A 27,415-nucleotide genomic window follows, 5' to 3' on the forward strand; every position below is an offset into this window, starting at 1 on the left:
GACATCTGAAATCAGTTTTCCTTAATGAGCAATAAAAGAATACTAAATAAACCAAGTAACTTCACTTCTAAAGTGACAGTGAGCACAAGAGCAGGAGAGTGAGGCGTGATAAAAAACTTCACTTGCATAAAAAGATAAATGACCTTAAATGGGTGAAACCACTTGAGGAGTCCGGGATTAACCCGATCGCCCTGGACACTTGGACCCTTCCATGTTACTGCTATGACAGAGTTACTCACTAGCACTGATGGAAAGTGGTGGGAGGTGTGTTCACAAAGCACTCACATCTTTTTCTTACGATTACTTCATGCCAGGAGGGTGGCAAGAATGAGGAACTGGGTAGTCTCTGAGGTAAAGGATCTGAAAGATTTGCCAGTGACTAATGTGCTGTTTGATCCATTTGAAAGAGTCCAACTCAGCAGAGCAATGTTTGGTTTTTGCATAGACCTCAGGGCAACAACAGGGAGGCCCCTGGGCTTTGTGTACTTTCCAAAATACCAACTGAAAGAAGAAAGCTGAAGTATGAGGACAGACAAAAATGATACTATTTGCAAGTTATATGGTATAGGAAGACCTTAGCAAACTCACTCCAGGGAGACCATCCTTCATAAAATGCCACAACTGAGAGGTATTTGCAATTGATTCAGAAATTCATTTGATCTATGGAAAATTTGTTTTCATGTTTTCCCTTTCACTTCTTGGAAACAGTGACTTCTTTGAAAATTAAGTTGATAGAGAGCAACTGTATCTGTTGGAAAGGTTTTCCTGAAAGAGTCTGTACAAGACAGACTTTTGATCAGTACTGGCTTAAACATAAATTAAACTTCCCAATACAGCCAAGGAGATAAAGGTGAAATTACTGAGCAGTCAGGTATGCAGGGACACTGTAAGAACATGGACACTAGGCCAGGCAAGCTGCAAGACCTTGCTCAGTTTCCTCATCCATAAACTGGGATCATAGTACCTTAAAGGGTTGTGGTGAGAACTGCCCATGTTAATCACTCAAAGTTTTTAGAAGAGTGCTCAGCAAATAATAGCTGTATACAGTGTTAACTGATAGCTTGTTTATGACTGTCATGCGCTCTTCCCCCTACAGATCGTTTGATAACAAAATCGCCCTGAGATGACTTTTTAAAACATCCTGTTTAAAAGTGGGTGGCAGGAATGAACGACCAGTTCATGCCCCTTCTATTCCTAGGGTAAGTCTTTTATAATCCTGAGTTACCAGGCTTTGTTAATTTTCTAGTAATAACAATGTCTTTATACTAGCAGCTGTCATTGTTGGGAGCTCTCAGGCTTTCTTGGTTTCCTTGATGAAATTTGAGACTTTCTTCCAGAAGGTTTGGGACTCGCAGATTACATCTGCTTTTCAAATAAGAAGTAGAAACCAGCAACACGGGAGGCTAAAGTAGGATAAAGTTGAAGGTCCTGTCTCAAAATAAAATATAAAATTAAAATAAGGACTGGGGATGTGGGCTCAAGGTAAAGTAACCCTGGATTCAATCCCCAGTAAATCTCCCCCACCTCTCCCCAAAAAAATAGAAACCAAGGGTCTTGGTACTATTGATCGTAGTCAAATCAACTACTTTCATTTAAAATGATTCTGACATACTGTGGAGAAGAACTTGCAGGTTGGTTCTTCAAAGCTGGCTAAAAGAAGTTGTCTAAAATGAATTGGAAATTATTACTCTAGGTGCATATGATTACACAATCGGTGTGATTCTACATCATGTACAACCAGAAGAATGAGAAGTTGTACTCCAGTTATGTATGATATGTCAGATTGCATTCTTCTGTCATGTATAACTAATTAGAACAACGACACCAACAAAAAGATGTAGTCTAGAATTTTGGGGGAATCAGAATTTGAAATATCCAGTTTCCTCTCTGGGTCAATTTGGCCAAATCACACTGGCAGAAAGCTCAGGCAGCATGAATGCAGGATGTGACACATGAAATTGCTCTTCTCTGCTTAGATTTTCCTGTGAAATAATAATGGCGATGATGACAGTGAAGAAGGAAAAGATGGCTAACATTTCTGGGTTTCAGTTTTTCCATCTTGAAAAGCATGAATATGCTTGCTGTTTTAGGGTTGTTAATACAGTGCTTGACACCTAATGGGATCAGCAATCCCAACTATACATCCTCTCTCCAACAGGGCTATGACTTCACTGATAACCAAAACTCATCTATCTATTCAGTGAGCATATATTAAGCCCCTTCTAAATGTTCCTCACACGGTAGTGCATCAGGGAAAGAAGGGACACGCCATGAGTGCAGAACAGGTCTGAACCCTGTTCTTACAGGAAATAGACAGTGGGAGTGATACCAATCAAATAATCTCACACACAAAAACACACAAAGGCAGAAATGTGAAGAACTTATCAAAGAAAGATCTGTAATAGGGTTTTGACCTGGTCAGGAAGTTCAGAGCTTTCTGAGAGAGTAAATCAGGGCTGAGATCTAAAAGAAGAGTAGGAGTCCAACAAGAAGAGGGGTGGTAGGGGCCCAGGGGCTTGAGAGAGTATTCCTGGCAGGGAGAAGAGTGTGTGCAAGGGCTCAAAGGTGAGTCCCCCCGTAACTCCTCAGACTCTCTCGCTGCCACTGTATGGTGTTCCTTCAAGTGGTTCTACCACCCAGGGGTCCTTTCTCTTTCCAGCCAAGAACCATCCACTCCTCCAAGGGAAGGGCTAAATCTGAATCTCTCATGACACTGTCCTCACTACTTTAGCCCACTAAGGCCCTGCTACTGTCCCTGTTTCAGGAATGTGATTAGAAGGGACAGGACAGGAAAATCACATGCGATCAGCTACAAAAGAGTCATTATCTTCCTTGTTAGTTAATTTTCAGGCCGTCTACATCTATACTGGCTAACTTGCTGTGTTTTTGAAAGGGGAAGGAAGATGTCAACTCAGTCAATCCCCACAACAGCCCAGGGTTGGGATGGGGTCAGCTGAGATACCCCATTCCACAGCTGAAGGAAAGGAGACCCAGTAAAATGAAGTAAACTGCCATGGTTCCTATTCATGTGGGGAGTGGGCAGCTTCTTGAGCTTAGGTCTGTTCCACCTCCAAAATTCACGTTTTCCATTACACTGTGCTACCATTGGACTCGATCACTTTGGTATAGGTGCACACTCTTCGGGGTTTTATAGCTTTACTTTGCCTACCACAGTGTTGGTACATGACAGTTATTCCTGAAAAACCTGTTTGGTATTGTTGAGAGAAAGGCCTCACAGACAGTTGTGAAAGGTGGGGAAAGTTCTCTCATCCCCTTGCATGTCTTCTTCATTTAAAAAGAAAACCATGTGGGGCTGGGATTGTGGCTCAGCGGTAGCGGTAGAGCGCTCGCCTAGCACGGGCGGGACCCGGGTTCCATCCTCAGCACCACATAAAAATAAAGGCATTGTGTTGTGTCCATCTACACCTAAAAAATAAATATTTAAAAAAAAATCATGTGACAGACATGAAACCACACATTTATTCTTTTCTGTCAGGTTGCAAGTCAGGTTATAAGGAAAAAAAGAGAGGAAGAAGAAAAAGGAAAGAATGAATATTATGGATGAAAAGTAGCCAGTTCTTATTGTTCCTTGTTCTTTATTATTTGAACAACCAGAAAGTATAGATTGACTTCACTAAATGACAGCGTGCAAAGCTGTGTCTAACGTAGTTACTGGCACAGGAAGATGCTCAGTAAAGTTAGTCTCTTCCTTCTCTTTAAAGCAGGGGATATCAAGTTCTGAGATCAATTCCTGGCTTTCCCCTCTCCTAGCTCTGTTAGATAACTTCCCTGAGCCTCAAGCTCCATGTCTACAAAATGGGCCAATAACGTGACATCAGAGGGCTGCCATGAGAACTACACAGTGTCTGGCATGGGGTAGGTGCCATGGAAGTACAGGTTTTTTCCATTCTCTCTTTTTTCAAAGGCCCCCTAAGCTTCTTGACAAAATTGTGAGGTAGGCATGGTTGGCACTATTACCCCCATTGTGCAGATAAGAAAACAAATTTAGACAGATTGAGTAACAACAGATATCACCCTCAGTTAGACAGTCAAGATACAGAGGACCCTGGAAATCCTTCTGGAAGTCTTGTGAATGTCAGTGAGGTGTTCTCAGTAAGGGATGGGATGAAATGAAAAATCCTCTTTGATCCATTTACTGTTTTCCAGTGGTGCCCAGGGATTTGCAGTAATTTACTGATGTTCTTTTACCTTGCTTAGTGCCCTACTTGATTGACCAATGGCACATATGGTTCAAGATGTTAGGCTGGGTGGAAAATAGCAAACCACCATATCTCAACATCACAGGCCGAGAGGGACTCATCCACGACACAGAAAAGATGAATAAAATCTCTATCTACATATAACTCTGCTCTGAAAGTTTGATTTTTTTGTGTGTCTCATGCTAACCTAGAGTTTCCTTTTTTAGGTTTTATCTTAATTTTCAGTTTTATGACATCAGATACACTTGTTTATAAATCATGCTTCTTTAAGAAAATCAAGTACAAGAAGTATACTATTGTTAACAGAACTGCTGGGGGTCTTGCACCTCAATAAGTGTTAATATATATTAACAAATTATAAATAAATCCTCACCTTTGTCCAGTCAATTAACCATGATTGTAAAAGGATATGGAAAAAGTAGAGTTGGCAATTTTGGGATGGATTGTGTTAGAAATGTTCATACATAAGCCAATTTTTGCCAGCTGGGTGCATTCTTGAGCAGATAATAAAGTTTAACATAGTGGAATTCTGGTACCATTTCTTTCTCTAATTAATGGATTCTCAAATTCTTTTTTAGAATCAGATATAATATCTACAATATCAAGTCAGGTCCTCAAAAGACACCCCAAGTCTGACCACTTCCCACATAACACTGCCACTTAGTTTCAAGCCAGTATCCTCTGTCTCCTATGTTTTTGCTCTTAACAAGTCTCCTGAGCCTGTTCTGCCTCCCCACAACTGATCTGCCAGGGCAACCCTGTCCAAGTCAGGTCATGCCAAGGCTTGTTATTCCTCTGCTCAAAACTCTCCAAAAATGAAAGCTGTTGAAGCTGAGTGATTGGTGCAGGGAGCTCATTCTATTCTTCTGTGTATACATGATTAAAAATCTCCATGTAAAAAAGTAAAACAAAATGAAACAAACCCTCCAATGCCTCTCCACTCTAAGAGCCAAAGTCTTTGTAACAGCCAATGAGGCCCGAGGCCGTCTGACCCCCCATTTCCTCTCTGATTTGGTTTCTCACACACTTCCCTGTGGTCACATCAGACTCATGCTGTTCTTGAACTAGCACCTGGAAGCTGCTGCTCGTGATGTGTCCTCTGCCTAGGACGCTCTAGCCAGGACATCTGTGCATCCCTTACCTACCTTCAGGCTTTGCATAACTGCCAATTCTCAGGGGGCTTTGTTGGATATCATACCCCTACCTACGCTCACCCATTCCATCCCCACATTCCTTATTCCTCTCCCTATTTTATTTTTCTCTGGACATTATTGCCATTTAATATACTACACATTTCATGTGTTTTAATTTTGCCTCTCTTCTCCACCAGATTGCAGGCTCTATCAAGAAAGAAAACACTGATCTCTCTCCTCTTATTCCCCAGTTCCTGGAGTAATGTTTGTTATATTGTGGACATTAATAATTAATTCTTCAATGAGCACATAATTACATAATTAAGGCATAATTAAAAAGTTATTTAGGGGCTGGGGTCGTGGCTCAGTGGTAGAGTGCTCACCTCGCACATGTGAGGCACTGGGTTCCATCCTCAGCGCCACATAACAATAAACAAATAAAATAAAGTCATGTGTCCACCTAGAACTAAAGAAAATTATTTTTAAAAAGTTATTTAGTGAAGGCAGTTTACTGAAACATAGAGTTGTGTTAGGAAAATAATTAAGGAGACTTAAATTAAGACTTCTTTCTTTTATTATTTTGTCTTTAAAAAGAAGACTAGACCTAAAGTAGCCTCTCAACAGGTGATTTAAAATACACTGTGACCACCCTGCACCAGAGCAGAACACTGGCCTATGCTGGTGGAAGGATGTCTAGCTAGGGACTCTGGTAGCTGCCATGACTTATGGGTAAGAAGAATCTAACCTTGAAGAGACAGGAGTTCCAGCATCTGTGCGGCAGTGAAGGGAAGGTGACTTTTACCTCATCATCCTTGGAATATCAAGGGAGCAGCTCTCCTCTTAGATCTCAGACACCCCTCGTACATCCCTCTTGCCACCCTGACTGCTGTTGCCCATGAGGCATTCTCCCTTGTACCGGTGAGGCTCAGCACTAGCCTCACACATTTCCTCTATGCCTGTCTTAGTTCTCTCAGGTATCCAGGATTCACAGTTCTGGTCCATTTCAATTTCACAGTCCTTCACTATTCAAAGGAGAGTGTCCCTCCCCATGTGGCTGATAGGAATCTTACCATAGATCTTATCAAAAGATCCTACCATGATGTGGTGCAGGGCTACACTTCCAAGAACTCAAACCAATGGACTCTCTTTCAATAAAGAGCACAGGCTTTGGAATCAGATGGACCTGGCTCTAAATCCTGGCTCTTCCATTACCAGCTTGGTGACCCTGAGCAAGTTACTTGACCTTTTCTACCTGTTTTTTTCATCTGTTGAAATGTGAACACAAATGCATAATTTCTGAATTTTGATGAGGATTAAGGAGACCAAGTGTTTAGTACAGTTCTTTATAAAAAGCAGGCATGAAATAAATGACAGCAATTGTTATTTTTCTCTTCCTGCGTTAACAGACATCTGCAGTGGAGATATCCTCTGATTTTTATGAGAAGGTAGAACCCACAGTGCGTGAGTTCCTTTAACCTCCCTTCTCCTTACTGTTACTGAGGCTCAAAACACCCTGCTATTTCATACATCCCCCCTAATTCAGAGAAACATAAGTCTGTTCTCTTTTCCAGGAATAAGTACTCCACTGCTCATTCCAGACTTTAAATCAACAGCTCCCTCCTTCCTCTCTGAGGAGTCCATCCTTTACCTCAATTTCCAGACAAGCACGCTCCCCTTTCTTATTCTAAAAACAACCCTTTCTTGATAAGGAGGATGACTTTCAAGCTTAGCATTTATTGAAACCTATGGAGCTAGCCACTAACCAAGAAATGAAGACCTGTGCTTTCATTTGATGTTTCCCGGATCCAATGAGAGATCCAATGAGAAATGAGAAAAGATTCTGCTCATATCTGCTGGAACAGCATTCTCTCTCTCCCTCCCAAGTATGCAAGAAAGTCTCTAATTACCAAAGTGGAACCATCTACTTCATCTGCAGCCTTTTGTAAATTAACTAATTCCCCTATTCTTAAAAAAATAAAATAAAATAAAGTGCTTAAAGGTCATGACTGACTTCAAGTTTCCAAACGTGCTAGTCACTTCTTATTTTTTCACCCCACTTGGCGTCTCTGAAGCATGGGATGTGTTACCATTCCCTCTCAGACCCCCCTCACATTACTGGCTGCTTTGACTAAGGTACTCTTCTCCTTCCCAAGGCAAAGTCTCTCCAAAGATTGCTCAGTGGTCCATTTCTAATATTTACCATGACACCTTTGACACTTACCCACTCTGGACTTAACTGTCTACTCCATGTGGATGACAACTAAATTTAAGTCTCATGTTCTCACTATTCTTTTAACCATATTTGACATTTCATCGGCTCTCAGGACATCTTATTATCTATACCACTTTTACAACTCTGTGCCCAAGGCTGGACTAAGCATCTTCCTTCTCAAACCCATTCCACCTCTGTTAAATAGCACTACCATCTTCTAAGCAACTGCATGGAAACCCTCCTATCATCTTTAATTGCTCTGCTTCTTATCTTCTGTAATCAATGGCTACATTTTAACCAAGTGGTACCTCCCAAATCTCTGCATTTGTCTCTTTATTCTCATTGCCATAGGTTACACATCTTAGCTTGAACTCTAAGTTTAACTTATGCTGAATCACAGTAATTCTTCTAACTGGTGTCCCTGGGCCTTTCCCTTTCTCAAACTGGTGTCCCTGGGCCTTTCATATTCCTGAAACACACTGCTGATTATGATATATATTAAAACTTCTATTGTCCAATTTTCACAAAAAGGTTAGTCTATATTCTTGCATGATCTGTCCTGTTACATCTTTCTGGCCTTATTACCACCTGTCCTCTCATGTATTCTTCATTTCAACAGAATCTCTCACTATTCCCTATTTGAGCTCAGAGATTTCTATTTTTGAGGCTTTGTTACTGATTTTTCTGCTTGTGTGATTTTCTCTAGATAGATCTTTGCTTTCAAACATCTACTTTTCTCTTCAAGATCCAGCACACGTGCTTGATTCCCTCAAATCTTCGATAATCAGCTATCTAATTCACAGAAATTTATCTTTGCTTGAAGCTATTAGATCATTTATTCTTTCACTCAAAAAATATTCTACTCATCAGGTCCCATGCAGAAACTACTGGTTATACAAGTCTGAGTACAACAAACAAGATATCACTGTATTTCAGCTATTTAAGGTCCTATCTTAGCGCTTCAGTTCAACTGATTGATCTCTGAGGATAGAGATTCTAATTCTATTTCCCCAATCCTCTGCACAGAACCAGTAGCTGCTGAATCAATATCTGTGTACAGAACTAATCACTGGCTCCAGGTTATACTGAAGAAGGAGGGAGCCAAAAGGTGGTCAACTGCCCCAAGCAGCATTAGGAAAGGATGCCAACGGCAGGGCCACCAAGCCATTTTCCTTTAAGGACTGTTGAAGCGTTCCTGTCCTGAGGGGTTCATCTCAATCATCTGACTCTAGGGATCCCTAAGGACTTTCTGAAAAGTCCCAGCAAAGGTGAGTAAATGAAGCCAATTAACTTGTGATGTTTTACTGACTCACTGGCTTGATATCCAAGTTGGGAACACCTAACCTTGGCACAGCCATTTCCAAGAGGATTATTTTTTGAAGCCCTTGTACTCTCTTAGCCTTTTCCACTTAGGAAAACAACTTTCATTTCCAGAGAGGCTGGCAGCAGGAATGCTAAAACATCTTTAATTTTCCTAAGTTTAACTCTCAGGTAGAATTCAACCCTGAAGCACAATTTCCTAACTCTGCTGGGGCTGGGCCAAGGTGGCAGGATGGGTGGAAAATGATCATAAAGAGTCAGAGTCGGAGCTAGATGGAGCAGAATTGAGAAGGGGGTGGGAGGAGAAGCCCAGCCTGGGCTGCAGGCCCCGTGTCCCTGTCATCTGGACATGCACCTCACACGTCACTGCCAGCAAACGGTGCCAGGACAGCCACAGGCAGGCTTCCCATCCGCGTCCCCAAGACACGCTGTCACTCTCCCACTGGCAAAGAGTCCCAGCCCTACAGCGTCAGTTTATGCTTCTGAGTCATTTGAAAATATCTAGAAGTGAAAAATCAGGAAAGTTTTCACTACCTCAAGTTGTACTTTTTTTTCAAGTCTGATTCCAGGTTTGGAGAAAGCATTTTGGATGTTGATGAAGAGTCTTAATAAGTTGGGTTTAATCTAACTGCCTCAAAATTCTCAAATTTGAGAATGTTCCAAATTTCCGTATGGTATAATGGGAGAATGTTCCCCTTTATACTAAATACATTAGAGTTAGCAAATCATTTTCTGAAGATGGCATGCCATGCTTAACTTTGTCAAAAATATTCTAACTTCTTGTTCACTTAGAGGCCTGGCTGAATCTGCAGATTTTTTTATGTAAGAATACTTGGGTTAATTTTCAGATTTTGCATAAGTCACCTTGCCACTTTGGGCATTTTGTGTTTGTTTGTGTGTGTGTGTGTGTGTGTGTGTGTGTGTGTTGCTGTGGATTAAAGCCAGGATCATGCACATGCTAGGCAAGCACTCTACCACTAAACATATCCAAAGCTCTATTTTACTTTATTTATTTATTTTGCAGTGCTGGGAATTGAACCCATGGGTACTCTATAACTGAGCTACATCCCTAACCCTTTGAAAAATTTTGTATTGAGGCAGGGTTTTTGAGGGGGGGCCTCAAACTTGCAATCCTCCTGCCTCAGGCTCCAGAGCAGCTGGGATTACAGGCATGTGCCACCATACAAAGCCATGTGGACCTCTTAATTTTTTTTATTTTTTGTAGAATGACATATTTTCCAGCTCTAAAATTCTATGATTCCTAGTCATATATATAAGACACACAAAGGACAATACCCAAAGATCACAATTTCAAACTGCAGAAAAAGAAAGAGAAAGGAGGAAAGAAAGAAGGAAGGAGGAAGGAAGGAAAGAGTTTAACACCATAGAATTTCAGAGATGGAAAAACCTTATAGATCAACTTAATTGAAAAATTGAGAACATTTTAAATACATTTTACCACAATTACAAACTGAGAAAACATACAGTCAACACTCAAATTACCTGTTGTAATGGGGCCTCTGGTAGCATGGAAAATCAAAATTCAGAGACAAAGAAAAACCTTTATGTTAGGCAAAGATTTCAACTTTTGTCATTGAAGCTGAAACTGAGTACCCAAAGTGTTTATTTTCAACAAATCCAAAGAGTGCCCTGCCCTGGGTCATTAAATGCCGATAATAAAGAACTGTCTGTTCTGGAAATATGTCAGAAATGCTTCAGTTATACAAGTTGGCAGGGAGGCGGGGGTCAGATAAGCCAACAAAATAACAAATTTTAATCAAAAAAGTTTTAAAAATTCCTTTTGAATAACTTAAAAATAATCAGAGGGACTGAAACACATGTTAGGTGTGATTGAAATAACTCCAAAATAAATATTTTAGGACTCTGACATTGGTTTTTTGAAAACAGAAATTGCTAATATAAATATATAAATTTCTACCATTCCCTTAAAATGTTTTTTAAGTCTCTTAATACTCTGTATGTGGTCGTGGTGGTGGGGTGCTGGGGATGAAACTGAGGGCCTCCTGCGTACTAGGCAAGCTACAGCAGCTGCGCTACATCCCTGACCCTCAACACAGTGTTTTTCCCTTCCTTCCTTCTTCCTTCCTTCCTTCCTTCCTTTCTCTCTCTCTCTCTCTTTCTTTCTTTCTTTTTTTTTTTTTTTTTTTTTGGTACTGGGGATTGACCCAGGATGCTTTACCACTGAGCCACACCCCCAGCCTTTTTATTTATTTTGAAACAGGGTCTCACCACCCTCCTGCCTCAGCTCCCTGAGTTGCTAGAATTACTTATAGGCATTTGCCATGGTCCCTGGCTAACATAATGTTTTTCAACCAAATCTAATTTGAGATAATGAGGGATTTCTCTGACTCTGTGATGCTGAAACTCATTTGGAATTAAACATGACTGATTTCTTTCTTGGTGGAGGCATATAGTCACCTCATACTTTTCTTGCTTGTTAAACCTACTCTATCTCCTTCGCAGAAGCCTCTGGTTAGAGGAGCAGTGAGGCTTTCCGTGATTGACAGTACTTAGAGACCTCCTTCTGTCTGGAATTTAATTTGTACCCTAGTAAATACAGCTGCCTTGTATAAGAATTTGGGCTACTCTGGGAAGAAGACAATCAGCTGCTCTTTCCTTTAGAAGGAAAGTACATAAGATAAAGAGCACTTGAGCTATTCTCCTGTGATTTCCTCTGGAAACCCCCTACTAAATTAGGAGAATTACAAGTGAGTTGAACTGGGAAATTTTCTTTGTCTGATTTCTTGGTGTCACTTTAATTGTCATTTCACACCCCCAGACATTAGTACGGCAAAAAAGAAATCATCCTCTAAGTGTCAGACTGAGGTTAACCAAAATATTGTACCATCTGCATACTATGATGTAAACAAAAGTAGGGAGGGGGAAACACCAAAATTTCTACCAACTTCTAGGATAACATCAGCCAATAACTTAAAGTATGACAGTACTTTAAGCCAGGAAAAACAACAACAACAACAACAAAAAAACACTCCTTTTGGGTGGTAAGTAATTTAATGTTTAGCTTATATAAATAGATTAATACATAAGTATATGAAATAAGTCACACATTTTGAGCCTTGGATAAAATGGTTTTCAAGCTACTGGTTTCCATTATTTTGCGGATTTTTCAGAGAATCTAAACTGCCCTATAACCACATCTTGTTTAGCTGTTTATTATAAAGTTATGACTTATTTAATTCTTTCTAAAGACAAAGTGGGTGGAAGGGAAGGGAGAGAGGATGGACGGAGGCAGGCAGGCTGAATTGACTGGCTCCTTGTAAGTCTGTGCTGAGAGTCTTAGCCCAGGTGGCTCCCTGCCCTGTAGTCCTCCAGTTAATTTTTGAACCGTTGCAGTGGCAATGAACTCACTCATCCTGATGCTCTGCATTCCACCCGCAGGCAGCTCTGACTCCCGACAACCGAATCCTTGCTCTCCCAGGGCTCCTGCTCATGGCTCCCCATTCAGTCCTCCGGTGACAGGGCACATTTCATCCTTCTTTTCATGACAGCCATTCAACTAGTTGAAGACAACCAGACAACCCTCTAGGCTGTAAATATTCTTGGGCACAATAACCACTCCCCATTTCAGCAAAGTTTGAGTCCTGTCACTAAGCTGTTCTGAACAGACTCACGTGGGTTTCTATCTCTGCCAGTGTGGGGCCCAGCAGTGGACACGTATTCCTGGTGTGATCTTTCAATAGAGTGAGAGACTACCACCTCCGTGTGCTTACATCTGTACTCTTATTAATGCAGCCTAAATTCCTTGTTTGGCAGTCACATGGTCTTGTTGGCTCACGGTGAGTCTATCCTTAACTCCTAGATCTTTTTGCATGCACTGCTGCTAAATCATCTCTCCCACCCTGTACTTGTGGTAATTTGTTTTCTGGATGCACGTATCTCTTTTTAAACGTCATTACCTAAGAATTTGGCACTTTGTCCCAGCTTTTTAAGATTAATTTAAATTTAAATTATTTGCTATCTATTACTTTATGTCACTTGAAAATTTGGTAAGAACCTTAAAAGGGCTCAAGATTGAGGAAGTATATTAAAATAGTGGGGTAAATAGATCCCTAGGGTTCCTCACTGGGAATGTCCCTCAGGTTGTATGTCACCAGCATGGGACATACAGCTAATCTCTGAAGTTGCAAAACAGCGATCTCCAGCATCTTGCCATCTCACTATTTTAGAAAGCCTGTCCCAGAAGACAGTGTGATAGGTGATGTGATCGTATCACCTCACATTGATGGATAACTTAATTGAAAACAGTCTTTCTTTCTAGATTGAATCTATGGGTACTTATCCTCTGAGCCACATCCCCAGCCTTTTTTTTTTTTTTTTTTTTTTTAATTGAGACAGGGTCTCACTAAGTTTCTTAGGGCCTCACTAAGTTGTGGTACACCCTCATGGCCAACAGGGGGAAGGACCACCTAGCTGGGGAGTGATCTTAGGAAGATGCATTTCCCCCAGCCCTCCCCAACACACACACACACACACACACACACACACACACACTCACTCTCTCTCTCTCTCTTCCAGCAAGTCCCTGGGGCAGAGAGCTGATCACATTCAAGTGTGTGACCACAGAGGCCAGCACTGTGTCTGGCACGTGGTGTGCACCGGATAACTACATGCTACACAAAGGTGAGGCAGAAAGGCCAACCAAGGAAGCTCTGAAAGCCACAAGGGAACATTCTGGGTGTGGATGAGTTCAGGTTCCTGAAATAACCATTCAGGATGTACTTTAAATCAAGGCTCTGCCTGCTGGGTTTTATTTTCCTATTTTTAAAAGTAATAAAACAACTTGACTTTATAATAATTTAGAAAGGGTCTAGTGAATCTCACATAAATGAAAAATTATGTGAGACTAATAAATGCTATATTCAAAAATAAAATTAAATCAATAGGAATGAGAAAATTCCTAAAACTTGACACAAAGATCTGGCTTAACTCTGTACTTAATGAAAATCTAATTACCTAGAAGGAAAAAAAAAAGTAATACAAAAAAAATTACTCTGAATATCCTGAATGTATTTGGCCAAAAGAACTGCAAAGAAATTTCGAATTGTATTTAGTAAATTTGTAGCTAGAATTGGTACTGGCACAGTAATTCTAAAACTATACAACCTTTCTTTTATTATTATTATTATTATTTTATTTTATTTTTTGCATTTTGTGTATATTACAGGACTCAGCAAATGAGTGAGTACACTGCCATCACTGGCAATAGGGTTTTTCATTATATAAGAAAGATGCAAATATGGGATGGCAGCTGGGTGGGTTTACAGGGAGAACTACTGTGGAGGTAAGAAGTCCTTGGGCCTCTGTATCTAAGTCTGCTGGCTCCTGTGAGACAGAAGGCTCCCACTGGCCAAGACGAGGACGATTTAGGAATCATAATGAATATGACAAATGGCTTACAGTATCCTGAGTAACAAGAGAATCCATGATTGCATTTATCTGAAATGCCTTTAGCGTTCAGATTTTGAAGTATTTTGGATTTGGGGATATCTGCATAGATTTTATCAGTTTTCCATCCTAATTAAAAAATCTGAAATCGGAAATGCTCCCAAATATGAAACATGTGATATATACATACATACATATACATAGATATGGAATATTTTATACATTTATAAAATTGAGATAATAAGATTTCCCTTGCAGAGTTGTATGAGAATTATGCAACACCTGGTACACAGTAAGAGTTCAATAAATGACAAGTGGGAACAGCATAACATGTTTCATGTGATGTCTACTACTCATTGAGGCAATAATTGAGTGCCCAAAGAAGGAAAAGGACTTCAATTTAATTCAGCAAATATTTATTGTACATCTACCAGCTGGAGTTGATATAATGAAGTATAAGACATGGTTCCTGCCCTCAAGAAATACAATCTAGAGATGAGGAGACAGGAGTGTAAGTAACTGAGCCAATAGGAGGCTCACAGCATTGAGACATGCAAGGGTATTATGGCCCATTATGGAGGGATACTAAAAGGTCACCCGTACCAGCTGATCAAATGAGGGCAAATCAGGGCAGACCTTCTGAAGAAGTAGTTACACTGAAAAAGACATCATAAAAATACACAAGAAGTAAATGAAATGACAAAGGGCTGAAAAGAAAGCCAGGGAGAAAAACCTGGAATTTGTGGGTGCAGTGGTGCCTGTCTGGAATCCAGTGTCTCGGAAGGCTGAGGCAGGAGCACTGCAAGTTCCAAGCCAGCCTCAGCAACTTAGTGAGGCCCTAAGAAACCTAGCAAGACCCTGTCTCAATCAATCAATCAATCAATCAATCAATCAATAGGCTGGGGATATGGCTCAGTGGTTAAGTACCCATAGATTCAATCCTTAGTATCCAAAACAAACAAAAAAATAAATAAAAAATTAAAAACCCAACAAACAAAAAAAGAATTCATAAGAAATAAGGAACATTTATAAAAGGAAAGTTTGATGGATAGTAAAAGGCAACTAAATGACAAAATGTATTTAAAAGTCATAAAGACGGGGTTCAAGCGGGATTATCATGACATGCCTTTGGAGCATGTCCGTGATAAAGAGAGAAGAGGAGATGGATTCAGAGGCTGGCAAAGATGTTGTGCCCAAAAGCAGCAATGAGAAGCTGTATATGATCAATGAAATGACACACAGTCATTTTGAAGAATAAGATAGATATTCAAAGCTGGCAAAGCACTTACCATGGGACAGGCACTGCTCTTTACAATACTATTCATTTCATCTTCCCAACAATACTGTGAGGTAGATGCTGGTTTTTTTTTTTTTTTTTTTTTTTTACAGAGGCACAGAGAAGTTAACCAACTTTCCCAAGGTTACACAGCTAATAAGCCGGCAGAGCTGGATCTGAACCCAGGGTAGCCTTCCTTTTGAGGTTTCTATTAATCACTTTGCAATCTCACCTCCCTAGATGTCTATGAGATTCTAAAGAATGTTTAAAATCCATTAAGTGAAAGAATCAAGGGATGGAATATTTTATACGTTTATAAAATTTAGGTACACATACATATGCTTACTGTTTATGTTTGGTATGCGTTTGGACACATAATACACCTGTGCTTACAAGAATACACGTATGCATGCATGCTTGTAAATGCATGGAGTATTTTTGGAAGCCTACTCAAGAGATTTGTAATGGTGCTTCTCTCCAAGGAAGACCGGGATTTTAGATAAAAGGGAAAGTTGCTTTTCACTATTCTTTGTAATTACCCGAATTTTTGTTAAATGCAGGTGATACTTGTAAATAAATTAAAAACTAGTTCTTACTTAAAAAAACAAAAAAGAAAGAAGTAATGCATTGGGGATAGCACCAAGAAGAAGATTTCCAGAGAGAAGAACAGAATCACACAATCAGTAATGAAAAAGGTTTGGAAGTCTTAGGAGACTGTGGGAAAGAGAAATTATTTGATGTAACTTCTGAATTTTACCAGTACACGGATCTCTTGCTTGGAACACACAACCCAATTCAGCCCACATGTTTGTGGTGCAGCTAAGCCCACTTCCAGAATCAGGGGTAAAGCCTAGGAATGTCTGTTAAGGAAGTCACTTGGCTCCACGTTCCCTGTCTCTAGTGTTACCTTGAGAGGTGGGTCGCCAAACAACTCAGACCAACCAGAACCTAGACACCGCCAGTCTCAGATCTCTTAAACCTCTCTTTCTGCTTCCAGGAAAGCAGACTCTTTGCTGCATTTGGACATATAATACAGGTGCTCTCCAGGTGAGCCTAGAGCTGCCAGGAGGGCCACCTTCCCTGCTGCAGGTGAAGCCCATACCACAGAAGCCAAACCGTATCATTTCAGCCCTGAATTTAGTGGAGTTAGAAGCCACTTAGTTCTTCCCCAGGAATTTTCACTTTTTTAAACAACTAAGTCTCCTTGTTGGTTTTTATCTCAGCTTATCATTTTTCCAATGGATTGAAAAATGGAGGCAGAAAAGGCCATTTCAACCCAGAAAAGGTTTGGTGATGTGTCTAAGACCTGAGTTGTAGGGTCTGAGTTGGGACTAAGACGTGGCCATCCTCACTACAAGTCAAGTAAGGTTGGAGAGGAAAAGGAGAAGAAGGCTGGGGAGATGGGAGCACATGGAGCACACCTGGAGGGAGCCTGGGGGCCTGGCTGAAGACTCGTGCTGCTGCCAGTTACAACCTGGTATTATCATATCATGCTATCTGTTTCTTCCTTAGTCACATCATGGCAGAAGCAGTGCTGCTTAGAAGAGGATTCTCACCGCTTTCTGCCCACTGACCAAACGTTTATTCAATATGCAAACAGCCACTGGCCACCCTGTATGCACTAGTCATCATTCCAGGTGCTGGAGATTAAACAGACAAAATTCCTTGCTCTTATGGAACTAACAATCACATTTTAGGCATTCTTCATGATTTTTAAAAACTAAAAATATAAATATGTCCCGAATGAACATCTAATGCTATATGTATGCCAGGAACTATGCTAGTTGATTGCATGTAAATTACTCATTTATTCCTAGACTCTTCCTGCAAGGTAGATATTTTTATTTTCCACTTATACATGAGGAAAATAAAGTTTGAAGACATTAAGCAAGTTGTTGAAGATCACGCAGTCTGCAAGTGGCACAATCTGGAGTAAGATCTAGCTTTTGCTTTCAAGTATGGTGTTTTGCCCACTAAACCACAGCTCTTTTTAACTACTCTACAACAGATGTCTCCACTTCAACAACTTAATTGGTTTACTCAGATCCTACAAAGTCCTTGGTAATTACATTATGTAACACATCAGAACAGAACCCTATAGGAAGCAATTTATTATCTTCTCTTGATTTGACTACTGATCATTGGCTTAATATCTAGGATATAATCTCGTATCTGTTTTCTTTATGAAATCTTGCAGTGGTATGTTGGAAATAGCTTGACCAGCTCCAAAGGGTCAAAGGTTACATTTTCAGAAATTTTGCAAGCCACTTAAATTCACACTAATATCTTAAAATTAAATATGCAAGAAAATTGACAGATGTTATAAATCAGGTTGTGTACATGTGTAGGGGTGTGTATGTGTGTAGGGCTCCTACCTGAGCTAGTTGTCAGACATTTACTAGCATCCATCATTGACTCAATGAGGAAATATCGTTAGAATTTCTTTTTCTTAAATAGAATAAAACACTGGTAAAACTGGCAAACCCCTGTAACTTAAAAAGATTTTCTACTACTTCCTAAATAAATAAAAACGACATACAAGGGAACACCACATGGATACATGTAAATTTCTTACTGAGTATGTCATGGGGCTGAAATAAGCATTATCCATATCTCAGGACTAATGGTTTATCAGCTCAATACCAGTATGCACTTGTATTGGGTTGAATAGTGTCCCCCTAAATTCATGTCCACTTGGAACTCTAGAATGTCACCTTACTTGGATGTGGATTCTTTGCAGATGTAATTATTTAAGGTGAGGTCTTACTGAATTATGGCGCCCCCATCCCCCAAACATTGGTTGATGTCTTTGTAAGAGAAAGAAGGAGATTTGAACAGACACACAGAGAGAAAACAACCGCATGAAAATAGAGGCAGAAATTGGAGTGATACAGACAAAGAATGCCAAGGACTGGAACTGGAAACAGGCAAGGAAGTAAGTTTCCCTAGGTTCCACAGAAGGAGCATGGCCCTGTTGACGTGAGGGTGGACCCAGAGCCTTCAGAACTGTGAAAGAATGAATTTCTGTTGCTTTAAAGGGGTCAACACTCCATCATGTAGGTACAGGCAATGACTTGCTCAATACAACCCATAAAGTTTAGGAAATAAAACCAAGAATCAATAAGTGGGATGCCATCAAACGAAAAAGCTCTGTACATCAAAGGAACGACTAAGCAAGTGAAGAGAGAGAGAAGCCTACAGAGTGGGAGAAAACCTTTGCCAGCTTTCTTCGTATAGGTGATTAATATCCATAATATATAAAGAACTCAAAAATCTTAATGCCAAACAAATCAAATAACCCAATTAATAAATGAGCCAAAGAACTAAACAGAAACTTCTCAAAAGAGGAAATACAATGGCCAGAAAATATATGAAAAAAAATGTTCAACATCTCTAGTCATCCGGAAAATGCAAATCAAAACAACACTAAGATTTCATCTAATTCCAATCAGAATGACAAGTATGAAGAACACAAACAATAATAAATGCTGAAGAAGATGTGGGGGAAAAGTACACTTATACATTGCTGGTGGGACTATAAATGAATATAAGCACTATGGAAAGCAGTGTGGAGAGTCCTCAAAAAACTAGCAATGGAACCACCACTCAGTTATCCCACTCCTTAGTACTTATCCAAAAGAACTAAAATCAGCATACTACAGTGATACAGCCACCTCAATGTTTATAGCAGCACAATTCACAATAGCCAAATTATAGAATCAACCCAGATGACCACTGACAGATGAATGGATCAAGAAATTGTATATATGCACAATGGAGTTTTACTCAGCCACACACACACAAAAAATGAAATAATAGCAATTTCTGGGAAATGGAAATGGAGAAAATCATGTTAAGTGAAATAAGCCAGACTCAGAAAATCAAGAGCTGAATGTTTTCTCTCATATGAAAGAAGCTACAGCAAAATAAGGGAAAAAAGATAGTGGGGGAGGGAACTGGATACCATGAAGATATAGGACAGATCAGTGGAGAAGAGGAAGGAAAACAAGGAGGGAGGCAGGAAGGGAAGGGGGTAGAAAATGGAATGAAATAAACAGTAGCTTGTTATATACATATATATATATATAAAAGAATTTCACACACACACATATATATGTATATATATATATATATATATATGTAGAACATACCAATATACCATATTATATATATATATGTGTGTGTGTGTAGAAAACACCAATCAAACATGAATAGATAAAGGAGTGAAAGGAAGATCAACAGAACAGAAGAGAGGGAGTAGGAGGGGGAGGTGGGATGGAAAAGGGGGGATGAGAATGGAAATCAAATTTCTTGCACCTATTGTTTCATCAAAATGAACACAAATTTTATGTATAATTATGATGCTCTGGTAAAAAAAAAAAAAAAGACCCAGGTTGTGTAATTTGTTATGGCAGCCCTAGGACAATAATGTAATACTTGTTGAAATTAGCATATGTATAGTGCATAAGAGAACACAGTTGAAAATATAATAAGAATTTATAAATTCCTTTCTGGCCTCCTGCTACCTGTGAGATTTTCCTAAGATATCATGTGCTACTTCTGAAAGTAAGAAATTAGTGATGTGGTAAAACTTTCAGATAGTTCCATGAATCCATAAATCAATCAATAAAACTGTCTTTCAATATTCACATTAGTGTATTTGGGCACATAAAAACAGAAACAGCCATTATTTTTAAGTGCTTACTATATACCATGCACTGACTATTCAATTTACACATATATCCCATGAAGGAGGTATTGTTTTTGTCAATTTTGCAGATAAGGAAGCTAAGATTTGGCCAAGTTTAGTAACACTGCTAATAAAATGGCAAAACCAAGAATCAATAGTATGCCTGACCCTCAACCAACTGATGTCAAAGCGAATGCTTTAATCCTAAAAGTGCTGTACACAGACCAGATTGCACCTTCTCCTGTGGATCTTGTGACGAAATCAGTGTATATAGCTCTACATCTCCATCATCTCTCACCTTCAACTGAAACAGCTGGTAAGCATAGCTATTGAGTGTGCTTCATATTTTTCTCCCTTCAGTATAAGGTCCTGACACTCAAGGCAGAGTCCCATGTCACTCAACTAGTTTAATTCCTGGGTAAATTAGCTAAAGGTGTACCCATGTAATTTTTTTTTTTTAAAGGAAAAAAGCTCTTAAAAAAAAAAAAAAAAAAAAAAAGCTCTTTTTAAAAAAGACTAATATAACCAATTTGGAATCCTGCTTTTTTCCTTAGTGTTAGATTATAAGCAGTTTTCAATGTCATATTTAGAGTGCTTATAATTACTATGTTTTAAAAACACCATTCTATTTCATGGTTATGTCATGATTAGTCTCTTTAATCATCTGTTGCTATATGTCATCATTATATAATAACCCTAGTCCTTAGAAGTTATCACAGAATCACAGGACTCTAGTATGGTTCAGCACATGTAGAGTATGTCCTAGGTATCTCTGTAGACATATTTTTGGATGATTCTGATACACACCATGATTGAGAACCACAAATTTAAAGGACACCCTGCAAGAGACAAATCCTTAATATTATGATAATTAATAGTGTTCTATGGTACTTAAGAATGTGGATGGGCTCTCATCTCATAGTGCCTGAATGAAAACCTCAGGTTCCATCCCCCAAAGGCTGGAGGCTGGGGCTTGGGGCGGGGGGCTTCCTCACTTGCTCCAGGCTTCCATTTCCTCATTGATAAAAGGAGGATCACAGAAGCTCTCTCAGTGAATTGCCCTGGAGATTAAATGGGATGTTGTAAATAATCATTCTGTTGGATGGGGACCTAAAGGTGAAAGGCACTATATCTGTGCAAGTCTGCATGCATCTTCCAGCTCACCTCCAGGAGACTTCAAAGAAGTGAAGAAGGTAGGCTGAAGGACTGTTCTGGAATCCACCAGAGGAGGATTCTACCAGGGTGGGAGAAAGGATGGAGACCACAGGAAAGCTTCAGCATCACCTCTAGACCCGCAGATAGGCTGAAAAACTAGTTGTCTGTGGGGGACACAGCAGCAGACATTTGAGGACCTTAGTGCTTCTGTGTAGCCACCTTACCTTATTGAAAAGAACTACCTGTATGCAACTTAATAAAAACAGGATTGCTGAATAGAACAGCGAGACACTATGTAATCTTCAAATGAAGACCACTGGGTTTAGTAGAAGCCATCCGAAAGTTGCTTCAGATTAAACAATGATCCCAGGAACAATCATATTCAGGGAAACAGAGGCAAGAAAAATGCAAACAGCCAACAGAAGGTCACCAAGCCAGTACTGAAAAATCACAAATTTAAAATTCAGACAATTTACAAATTCAAGAAGCCTGTGGATCTCCTAATAATTTCTGAGGGTTAATTTTCATAGTTATGGGGCTGGGGATGTGGCTCAAGTGGTAGCGCGCTCGCCCGGCATGCGTGCGGCCCGGGTTCGATCCTCAGCACCACATACAAACAAAGATGTTGTGTCCGCCGAGAACTAAAAAATAAATATTAAAAATTCTCTCTCACTCTCTCTTAAAAAAAAAAAAAAATTTTTTTTTTCATAGTTATGATCTGTACTAAAAGTTTCTCTTAATGAGCAGCTTTCTCCAGTTTATAATGGTGATTTTGATTTAGAGGGCTATGTTCAAAAACATTTGACAAGCTAATATTTTGTTCTAGGAGCCAAATGCAAAACTCCTGAACTAGTTAAAAGAAATATTATGTAGAAGTCTAGGATGTAGTCATATATGGGAGGTTCTGTCTGCTTGCCTGATACACAGTGTTCAATGAATATCTGTGAAATAACTGTCTTCTCTCTTTTGGCTTTAACTCCTAATCATAGTTACCTTCATGCTTAGTCAGTATGTGTTGGGGGAGGGTAGTAAAGCCTATTTACCTTTTCCACCTATTGACATTGGTCTTACTTCTTTTTTTATCAATATCTTTTTTTTATCAACTGGCACACTGAAGGGAAACTTTACTGACTTTTGTGTTGAGCAACCTAAAGCATTTCAACTCACTTAAAATGGACAGAAAATGCAAACATGCAGATATTAAAAATTTAAAAGTAAAAAGAAAAAAAAAAGTAAGAAACATTATAGAGATCATTTTTTTTTTAATTTGCTGCTATCAAAAAGCCAAAGTGACATGTACCCTATGGCATTAATTCTTAACCATGTTTGTCTTTGAAAATCTGATTTTAAAAAGTTACATGCATTTCCCCCAGAAAAAAAAATGCATACACATAGACATGAAACTCTGCATATAAATGCAGGAGTCCAAAGGCCCTCAGAAACCACTAAAAGGGTCTGTGGACTTCAAGTTACAAAGCCCTTCTCTTCATTAGGCATCTTTTCTGTGTGAGTTACAGAGTACATGTTATATATAATGTACATAAGGGGTAGGATTGTTTTCTCTTATTAACATATGCACACAATGAACAACTTAAGGGTCTCAATGGAAATTCTAATAAATGTATGATCTATGTTCCTTATGCATGCCCAGTTGAGTATTGGTGATCTTCTCTCCTGGTGTTTTAAGGAACTGAGTCAGACTGAATTATTCAAAATTAGTTTTTCAACCAGATCCTCAGAATGGAAAACTTCTTGAACCAGACAAGTCTATACAAAGGAAAGGGAGGTTATGCAAAGATATGTGATATCCTTAAATGCCAAAGCAGATCAGTCAGTCTTCATTTGACCTTGACAGAAACTTGACATTTAGGATTTTTAAGTAAGAGGTACTGAGAATAGATTTTCTTTTTAATCGGGGGGGATATGGAGGTGGGGTGGGGAGTGGAAGGGGCATAAAAAAGCTGCTGTTGAACTAAACACTCAACATATGTCTTTCGTTCAATATAAAACACTCAGGAAAAGAAACATGTAAGAAGCAGCTTTTAGAAAATATTTGATAAAATATAAGTACACTGGTATCAGTTGTTTCAAGTCCCTTGTTATTTGATATTTATAACAAAAGAGAAAATAAGAATTCCAAGTGTTAGCTATTTGCATCTTGGAAACAAAATCGCTGCTGTTGATGTGTGTTTTGCACAGTGAGGCATGCAGGAGGATGTCACAGAGGCCGAGAATGGGAGTGAGATTAGTTTCTGAAGCCCCACGGGGCTACTCTACTTGGCCTCATTCCACCTCTGTAAAAAGGAAGGCAGTTTGATTTAAAATTTTTTATGCACAACTTTCGGGAAATAGAGGGCGATGAGCTTCCCCTGGCACTCCTTGCTGAGTCAAAGACAGGCAGGGACAAGCTTGGCCTAGAGGAGGTTCTCCTGCTCTTCTGCCAGCCTCCCCCATGAGGAGTTCCATGATGAAATAAGACCTGAGTAAACATTAAAGCGGAGCTTTATAGGACAGTATAATAGAATATTACATGTTTAACAACAGGAAAACTTCTTAAAATAGGGCAAAATATAAGAGTTAGTCTGCATATTTACTTTGGCTAGATTTTTTTTCCTGGTTATCATTTTTTGCTTTAAGAGTTAGCATAAACTCCACACAGTGAAGGAAATTGTTTTTAATCCAGATAATAAAGAGGAATCAGTAGGAGCAAAGCAAGCACTGTTTAATCTTCAGTGGGATCCAGTTTTAACACTCATTTGGCCCGAAAAGAAGCCTTCATATATAATCAAGATTTTGAGTTGATGCTAGCAAAAATTAATTTTCTTCAAAATGCCAATATTTATCAATGTATGCTTAGGTAGTAAAAATATTAAAAAAAATAACTCGGAAGTTCATAGTAGCAGTTAACCTATGGAAAAGGAAGGAGGACAAGTAATAGACGGGTGGGGCCTTAAATGCAATTATGTTTTGTTAGAGAAGCAATAAATACAGGTAAATGTTCATATCTATTAAGTCTACAATGTGGCATAAGGTATCTGTTATTAGTTTTTAAATTTCCTTTTTGCTTGAAATATTTTTTAATATTTATTTGTTTTTAGTTGTAGTTGGACACAATACCTTTATTTTATCTATTTATTTATTATGTGGTACTGAGGATCGAACCCAGAGCCTCACACATGCTAGGCGAGCACTCTGCCACTGAGCCACAACCCCAGCCCTTGCTTGAAATATTTTATAATTTAAAATATTTTGTAAAAAGAATATGAAATACTTGCATGCAACATTAGAAAGCTAAATGGGATTCTTTCTCTCAGCTACGTGAAAGAAACATACATACCACCACATAGTACAGTAGCCCAAGTTCTAGAAACAATGTTAACATGGCAAGAGGGTGTCTGAGCCTAGCTTGCATCCTGCTTATCTGCAACAGAGTTTTATGAATGGGGCACAATTCCAGTAGAAAATGAAGGACCTGGGTAAGGCCCTAGAGTTGGTTCTAAAATGGTATAACTTGAGGCATCAAATCTAGACATCAGTGAGTCACCCACATGGGTTATATAGTTACATGTTCTATAAAGTGCAGTTTAGTTTGTGCAGCTCCCAAGCCAGTCAGTTCCAGAACTTTCATGTTGGCCCCTGACCCTTGCTGAAGCCTCCACAGGATTGAACACACAAGAACCACCAGCTTTCCTGGGTACCTCTCCAAGGAAGGTGGTGGTGCTTCACAGAGGCAAGGAGGGAGGCTGGAGGGGGAGAGAGACTGCAGGTGAGGGAAAGGCAGGGCCCATGACATTTTTACCTTCAAACCTGAACAAGTGCACTTACTAAATATGGCTCCCCAATTTCTCTCCAATAAATGTAAATGCCTTCCTTCTGAGGCTCATAAGACCTTCCCTGACCTGAAAGCACTATCCATAGATGTTCCTGTTGTTCATGCAGGTGGATGGAACCCCTGCCTCCACTTCCCCTTTCTCCTCTGTAAGTTTATAACAGACAGTCAACAGAACTTTTTCATTAACTTTTAGGTACACAGTCACCACAGGATACAGAACATTTAAGATTTATGTATTTCTTCCTTATTCAGACATCATGATGATCACCTTGAAAATTAATGTCTGCTAATAATTGGGAAGAGAGCATGTGTTTGTAAAATAACATGTATATGGACAATATTCTATGTGATACAGCTTCCAAGTAAAAAGGTACCCAAAGGAGTATGGTTAAGACTGATTTGACATTGCATCTAGACCAGTGGTTCTCAAACAGGGCTGTTTTTTGCATCACAGGGGACGTTTGCAAATGTCTGCAGACATCTCTGGCTGTCACAACTGTTGAGATGCTAGTGGGTAGAAACAGAGATGATGCTTATATTCTGTAAGGCACTAGACAGTTCCTCACAGCAAAGAATTTCTGGCCCAAAATGTCAATAGTGCAGAATTTGAGAAACTCTTATCTAGGTGAACCTGTCACTACTTGCCTTGCGGCCTCACACGGAGCAGATGCTTAGTAAAGTACTGCAGAAAAGAAACACACAACTGAAAAGGCCCTCCTGATAAAGAAAGACTGAGAGCAGCTTTTCGAATGCCCACATTTTGTAGGAAAATGGGATTTACAATCTCTTTGTCAACTGAAAGGTCACCCATAGCCACTCTTTTTTGTTAATATTTATTTTTTAGTTGTAGTTGGACACAATATCTTTACTTATTTATTTTTATGTGGTGTTGGGGATCAAACCCAGGGCCTCGCCCGTGCTAGGTGAGCGCTCTACCGCCGAGCCACAACCCCAGCCCGACCCATAGCTATTCTTTACAAGGAAAACTATTAGAAGGGACACTGCAAGAAAACCTCTGGGAAAAAAAGACCTCACAATTATCTCTCTTTCCCTCTTTCCCATCCTTCTAATGAAGAGATTCTAAAATAAACAGGTAAATAAATTTAATTGAAAAAGCACTTTAAATTCTCAGCGAACAATGAGAGGCCTAAGGACAACTTGTAATGGCCAGGTTCTGTGAGCTCTAAGTTCCTCCTTTTCTTTCAACTTCATTAAGTGCTTAATAAATATGGGTGGAATTAATGAATAAAAATAAATGGCTGGGTGAAATAATGTACTCTGGCTAAAGAGATAATGACCAGTCTTCCACATTTATACTTGACTTGCTTTATTATTAGTTGCTCATATATCTACACTTTTCATCAAGTATTCAACTCCTTGATGCAGATGTGGTTCAACAAGAAAGTCTAATGCCCATGAAGTTGTTTCCGTTCTGAACTATTTTGTGACTGGGAGGCAGGAAAGTTTCTGAGTGGGTGGAAGCACCACATGAGAAGGATACATGAAGACTGGGCATAGATGGAGATATAAACTTTTTTATTAGTCAATAAACTTACAACAAAGTTAATGCCACGTATTTGTTAGTACCAAGAATGTTACTTAGCCACAAAATACTGGAGCCAGAGAAGTAAAAAGCTCATAAAACTGTATAGGACTGTATAGCTTTTCTCATAACATTAATTATTATAATTCTTAAGTAGTTATCATCAGTATCAGGGCTGACTTCAATTACCCTTCAGCTGTACATACACATAAACACACACGTGTGTGACAAACGGGACAGACACGTGTGTTAAAGAGTGCTGGATCTGACTTTCTGGTACTGCACATACTTCCCCTACCCCGGCCTCTCTCTCCCGTCTTTTCTCCGATTCCCATTCTCCATGCCTTATTTCATCACTGTCCTCCCATGTCCTGGCCCCTTGTCTTCCTGTCTCCACCACCTCAAGTGTGCACATTCTAAATAAGAGGCTCCGTGCGAAACAGTCCTCTGTGGGATGAAGAACCTCTGGTCCTGTGAGAAAAGCCAGTGACTTCCTCTCTTCGAGCTTCAGTTTCCTCACAGGCATTGCACATTTTTATCCACTAGGGTTGTTATGAATATTAAAAGTGATATTGGGTGTCACACACCTGGCAAATTGTTGGTGCTG

General features: G+C 39.5%; 1 protein-coding gene across 2 annotated transcripts in view; it reads right to left on the bottom strand.

Moving 5' to 3' along the window:
- Nucleotides 1–27,415, bottom strand: part of Nfkb1 (nuclear factor kappa B subunit 1) — a 116,690-nt gene that overhangs the window by 52,445 nt on the left and 36,830 nt on the right. The window lies entirely within an intron of this gene.

This window comes from Callospermophilus lateralis, chromosome 8 (assembly GCF_048772815.1).
Source record: "Callospermophilus lateralis isolate mCalLat2 chromosome 8, mCalLat2.hap1, whole genome shotgun sequence".
NCBI classification, from domain to species: Eukaryota; Metazoa; Chordata; class Mammalia; order Rodentia; family Sciuridae; genus Callospermophilus; species Callospermophilus lateralis.